The 6,834-nt window shown below is 41.7% G+C and overlaps 1 long non-coding RNA gene across 1 annotated transcript in view; it reads left to right on the plus strand.

The window, feature by feature from the left end:
- Positions 1-2,298: 2,298 nt before the first annotated feature.
- LOC117952320 overlaps positions 2,299-6,834 on the plus strand; it is a 10,295-nt gene continuing 5,759 nt past the window's right edge. The window contains exons 1-2 of the long non-coding RNA XR_004658382.1: positions 2,299-2,310; positions 3,360-3,365. This is a non-coding gene — a long non-coding RNA (uncharacterized LOC117952320). The remainder of the gene's footprint in view (positions 2,311-3,359; positions 3,366-6,834) is intronic.

Genomic DNA, 6,834 nt, shown 5'->3' on the forward strand with positions numbered 1-6,834 from the left:
CACGGCCTGGACCACATCTGGTCTGACCGGAAACTGAATTCAATTCAATATCATTTATAATATGAAATCATAACAGTTATCTCGAGACCTTTAACAGACAGAGTAGGTCTAGACCACTCTCTATAATTTACCAAGGTCCACCCATTCTTGTAATTCCCCCAACAGCAAGCAGCCAGTGCAACAGGGGCGAGGAAAAACTCCCTTTTAGGAAGAAACCTCGGCCAGACCCAGACCCAGACCCAGTCCCAGGCTCTTGGGAACCATGGGCCAGTTTGTCTCTAGTGTGAAAGCCTTTTTCGGGTGGTTTGGACTTTCGGACCTAAAACAGGAAGCTCTGGCAGGATATCTTCCGGTTTAATATGTAAGACCAGGAAAGCTCCTTTAAGGGACAGCTCCACGATAAAGAGAGAGAGAGAGAGAGAGAGAGAGAGAGAGAGAGAGAGAGAGAGAGAGAGAGAGAGAGAGAGAGAGAGAGAGAGAGAGAGAGAGAGAGACTGCCGGCCATAAGAGGAGAGACTAAATCAGCTTTTTACATGTAAAGTCGTAGTAAATATACAGTGCAGGTTTCAGTTTTTCTCTGATGAAAATCTGCAGAAAGAAAGTTCCAGTGTCTTGCCTCTTAGCAACGGGAAGAAAAAAAACAACCCGAAAAACTCTTCATTATCAATTAAAAGTATCAGGAGACGCAGCCCACGTATGTGATGACAGCAGGATGCAGTTTTGTCACGTCCAGGTCTTTAATACGCTTGCACAACTGCAGTGTGAGTCCAAAACTAACAGATCAAATGCACAAACATGAACCGGGGTTCAGACTTTCAGGTGTGAAAGCCTCCTAATAACTAACCAGGTAACTAGTAATAATAACAATGTATACTTTATTAATCCCGCAAGGGGGAAATTACAATCTACACTCTGTTATTACACACAGGCCTGAACTACACACACATGATCAGGACCTACATGCAACAGGATGGCACCCCGAGCAGTTGGGGGTTTGGTGCCTTGCTCAGGGGCACCTTGGCAGAGCCCAGGAGAGGAACTGGCACCTCTCCAGCTACCAGTCCATGACTGGACTTTTGGTCCGTACGGGGACTTGAACCTGCGACCCTAACCAGGACGAACAGACGTTTGTGAGACGTGACACGGCAACATTTGTGATCTGTGTAATGTTCGCGAAAGACGTCCAACTGTGATCGGTTGGCGTCCAACTTGTCTCGTCTCTCCGCTAAATCCCTGCGAGAATTCGTGAAATCACGATTTATCTCATATCGTTCAAGCCATACGAGGAAAAACTGCCCCCCCCCCAACTGAAAGAGTTGCAGAGATTCTCCTTATTTGGGTTGTACTAATGCTGTAGCGTTGGAAAAGAAGTTCTAATTATTTGGTTTTATAAAACTTCAGCAATTCGCTTTCTTCTTATTTCCTTCTTTTCTCTATTTCTCTCAAAATTACTTCTTTTAAATTTTACTTGTGGAGTCCGTAAAAGCTCTGCCATCAACTTCCACAAATTTCTTTTGAACTGCCGTACATTTTAAGGGGGGGGGGGGATTTCTTTCATCAAATGAAAACACCAAAGCGTGTTGGATGTCAGTTTTTTCTTTTCTCATAATTAAGTCTTTTAGGGTTTTTGTGTGCAGTTGACTGGAGACAACAATGGCAATAAATCAGGGAATATATTTCATATTCCTCACAAAGTTGATATTTTGTAAGATATTAGAGTTTTTTTCAATAAGCCAGAAGCAAACTACAGTGATAATGGTTTAAGAAGTATAGAGAAGCTTTTAGGAAGACATACTAAATGTCTCGAAACACACCAAAAAGCTGTCCAGAAGTCTCCTCCTGGCCGACGTGCTTCACCGTGTTATGGGTATTTTTTAATCTGCATATTACATATTTGCCATTGTGTAATCTTTTTTTATAAAACTGACCTGCATAATCACCTTAGAAACCTTCTCTCTCTCAGACGTGCCGAAGCAAACTCAAACGTGATGTAACTGTTCAGGATTGCCGCGGGTCACTGAACTTTACGATGATTAGACTTTTGGTATTTACAGATATGCTTGTGACAATAAAGAAATGAAGCATAAATCTGACGGTGCATGGCGAGGCTTTTCTGGGTCATCAAATTCATCTTTTGTTCAGCGGTAGCTTTAAAAGTTTCAGTGTTTGACTTCAGCACGGAGTTTAGGGGTGAAAACGTTGTGGCCAATCCAAGAAAACGACGAGATGTTGCAACAGCATGTGAAAAAACCTTAAGTTTGCTAAGCCAAAAAATGTAATACGCTGTTAATAACGTTCACCTTCAAATAAGTCTAAATTAGATGCAGTAAAGTAGATAGATAGATGTTTATTGATCCCAAGAAAAATGGGACATTCCAGTGTTACAGCAGCAAAATCAGTCACAAAGCACAGAATATAAATATAAATGAAATATACATGCATACAATATAGATGAAATAATAATATGAATAAAATAAAGAGAACAAATACTTGAATATGTACAGGATGGGGAAAATAAAACAAGGTGCAACTGCTTAAATAATATGCTAAAATGTTAAAATGTATGCTAGATGTATTTATCTACCTGTGCAGATAAATAAGCACAATAATCACGTGGCAGTTTAAATAAATCTTATTCAAATGAATAATTAACTTGAAGGGGGCCAGAATAATGCATAATGTCCAGTGTAACCGTTCCATTCATTTCAATATCATAAGAGTGAATCACTGCTCTTGTTTTACAGCATTTTTCTTTATTTTTTGTCATTGTTCCTTTATCTTTTACTGTCACTGTTATCGCTAATCTTCAGACTCCGCCTACCAACAGCCTGGGTCTGTCCCGGGTTTCTTCCTAAAAGGAGTTTTTTGTCCCCACTGTTGCACTGTTGCTCAGTGAACCCGAGAGCATATTATCTTGCTCTCAGGTTCACTGACAGTTTGTTGCATTTTTATTCTCACAACAGAGAAGATGCAAAGGCGAAAGCAAATCTGCGGTTAAGCTACTCTCAAATGTTCAACTCGGCCTTTTGTTACTCATTTCCAATTCAAGCAGTAGAGACATGTTAGCAGATATGCAAATAAGAAGCTCAAATAAAATGTGCAAAGTCTTTGGCGATTAGACGCCATCGCTTTATGAATATTTTTTATATATCTATGTATAGGGGCAGAGATCCATCAGACCCAGACATCAGGCAAAGACATCAGACAAAGGGGTCCAAAGACTAGACCGAAGGAAGCTGGAGTAGATGACTGGAGCTGGAAGGGGTGAAGGGTGAAGGGTGGAGGGCTGCAATGCAACAACAGCTGATAGCAAAGGGAGAAACAGATTTAAAGCCGGGTTGGGACCCTGATTGATTAAGAGTGATGTCTTCCTGAAAGGATTCACACTGAGATGCATTTCAATCAGGAGCGACCAGTTCCAGTTGCAGATATGCATGATAAAATATACATTTATTAGAGAGAATTGGGAACAACTTCTGTAAATGTTAATATTCTTCAATGTCAGGAGCAAAATAAATCAAAATGTATCCTCATTCATATCAGTGGGGGGGGGGGGGGGGGTTCTTAGGGTTATACCATGATTTGTCTTATTCATTATGTTTTCTGCCTTTATCATTCCCTCTGTTTCTTTTGCTCTCTGGCTGCATCTTTTATGTGTTCTACCTTTCTCTCCCCCCCACTTTAGCCATCCATGTGCCCCTGCGGTCCTTCCCCCTCCGTCCTGTAGGGGTCACTGTGGCTCTTCGTCAGCCCCCCCGGCCCCCCTTCGGTGCGGCTGCATCCCCCCTTTACTGAATCGCCTCCCAGGCATCATTTTCTTGGTCAAAGTATAAAATGTTTTTTTGTGCGTAATGGAAGCTGGAGAATATTAACGGGGCAAATATCTGATTTCATGCAAAAGAAAATATCTGATGTACAGAGAGGAATATTAAACGTGTCTCCTGGTATTGTAGTTTTTAGAGCCACTTGGTGATAAAAAGAGAGCGGGAGGAAGAGAGGGGGGGGAGGCGAGTGGCAGAGCAGCTACACGGCAACTTCTCCACCTTCAACGTGTTCAACTACAGCAGTGGTTCTCAACCTGGGGGACAGGATCCCTAAATCAGGAGGTCCTGGAACACAGAATGGGGTCTGAAGGTGGATCCACCTTCAGACCCCATTCTGTATTCTGACAACTGGATGCTAGCTGATTAAAACTGTCATTAAAGCAAAACATTATTTCTTTTATTAATCAGAGCATCCACACAACAACAAAAACACTCAAATCTGCAGGGGGAGTTTACAGCGGTTGGCTGTAGTGTTAAAGGGCCAGTCCACCCAAAAATCACAAAAAGTCATCAAGGTGTTGCTCTCTGCCTCCCTTTCAACACTATGGCTTACTATAGTTAGATTTACCGTCATATACTGGCTGCAGCGGGTTTCCTGCCTTTTCCTTTATGTTCCCAACTACCTGTCATCTGTAACATTCACAGATAGTGCTCTGATATTATTGAATTGCCATTTTTAGTGTACATGATACTCTATAACATTAAAAACAATAAGATACTGTTGCTCATAACCGTGTAAGGAGGAGGTTTCCTATTTTCTGGGGATCAATAAGAGATTTAAGACATGTAAATACAGTAGAAAGTCACCGTGTGGTTTGAGATGTTGTGATGTCTGTGAACGGTCTTCTGCACTGTAAACCTTTTGATTTATACATCTACAGCTAACACGTCAAAGTGTGTCACCGCCATCGTGGAGAACATCTCAGCTGTCTCCTGTGGGGCAATGTCAGTGCTGAACAGATGAATTTGGAAATAGCATTGAGGCCTCCGTCCAGCTGTCACCTTATTCACTACAGTCTGAAGCAGTGGTTGTCAACCTTTTTAAGATGCAACCCCCCAGAATAACGAGGTTCTCCCCCGACAACAAGAGAAAGAATAACAAACTGGTATCTGCAAGACTCGAGTGAGTGAATGCTCTCATTTATACATAGGTTGGACATTGTTTGGATTTTAATTCAATTCAATTTTATTTATAGTATCAATTCATAACAAGAGTTATCTCGAGACACTTTACAGATAGAGTAGGTCTAAACCCCAATCCATAATTTACAAAGACCCAACAGTTCTAGGCAGAGGAGTAACTAAACATCTCACACACCGAGCAAGAGAACGTAGGAGAGGGAGACGGCATGGCTAACTGCTGAGCTAAAGTCGCTAACAGCTAAGCTAAGGTCGCTAACAGCTAAGCTAAAGAACGGCAGCGTTAGCTACCAAGCGTTCAAAACAACTGTTATTTAACGAGAGTTGCTGAAACATGTAAAAAACTGTGAGTGCTTAGACAGAACTACTTTAAGAATAAGTGTTTAGCGGAGAGTTAGCCGCTGTAATGACAAATCTAACTAATTGAAGTGGTATACACTACGAACCACCCAGACCTCTCAGGTCATCTGGGACAGGTCTACTTTCTGTCCCCAGAGTCAGAACTAAACAGGGTGAAGCAGCTTTCAGTTTCTATGTTCCTCAGATCTGGAAAAAAAACCCAGAAACCTGCAGATCCGCTGCTACTCTCAGTTCTTTAAATCAAGGCTGAAGACCTTTCTTCTTGATGCTGCCTTTCTTTAAATGATGTTCTTTTAATGTTTAATTTATTATGCTGCACTGTAACTTTTACTCTTGTGTTTTATGAGTCAAAATGTTTCTGTTTTTATTTTTTAACTGTTTTTATTTCTTCACTGATTTTGTGTAAAGCACTTTGAATTGCCCTGTTGCTGAAATGTGCTCTACAGATAAAGCTGCCTTGCCTTGCCTATTTAGCGAGCAGCAACCCGCTACCAACAAACACGCTACCAACAAACACGCTACCAACAAACACGCTACCAACAAACACGCTGCCAACAAACACGCTACCAACAAACACGCTACCAACAAACACGCTACCAACAAACACGCTGCCAACAAACACGCTGCCAACAAACACAACAAACACGCTACCAACAAACACGCAGAAACGGAAATGAGTCAGGTACGCTTACCGCAGCACGTCGGCACATTTTAACAATTCTGATCGTTATCGACTGTTGTTTGAGGGGTGGAGTTGAGTTTTTTTTTATTAATAAAAGAAAAGTTTTATTTTGATTCAATGGTGGTTTACAGTTTTTCTGGGGGTTTTCAATGCCAAACAAAGCCCCACTAGAGCGCTGCTCACTGTGCTCCACGGCTGCAACACAACAAGCGCCTGGCCGCTTCGGGAACCAAAACGTGTGCATATTAAATTGGGAAGTGATGATCTGATTTGAAACCAAATCTACAATCAATTCCAATGAATAAACCCTTCTAATGGAATCAGTTCTCGATGCCTAAACCTGTTAATATGTCGCAGACAACGCTTTGCTTTACAATGTAGTTTTGGTTTTAGTAGCATGCCCCGAGCCTTGTCCAATGTGCTCCGGGCTTTGTGGATTTTCAATGCATTTGTGACTGTTCCCTCCCCCACCTGCCTCCAGATCCCCTTTCTGTGTTCCAGCAACTCCTGATTTATACATGAAGCTCTGAATATAGCAAACGAAATATGACAAAATCACACTGTAATGTAAAACCTAGGGATGAGCGAGTACAGCATTATCTGTATCTGTATACCACATGAATTATCTGTATCCGGATCCGTACTCGAACTGGGCGGGGCCTAAACCGGAAGTGGTCAGATTTAAACCGGAAGTGGGTCGGGCTCTCTTGAAATGTGCTGGGCTTTGACCGGTATGTTATTTAAGCACGCATCAAAAATTGTTATATTTATTGCTGATTTGAAAACTATTTACATGACAGCATCAAGCTTCAGATCAATGGTGTTGTC

The sequence above is a fragment of the Etheostoma cragini genome, chromosome 10 (genome assembly GCF_013103735.1).
Source record: "Etheostoma cragini isolate CJK2018 chromosome 10, CSU_Ecrag_1.0, whole genome shotgun sequence".
Lineage (NCBI taxonomy): Eukaryota > Metazoa > Chordata > Actinopteri > Perciformes > Percidae > Etheostoma > Etheostoma cragini.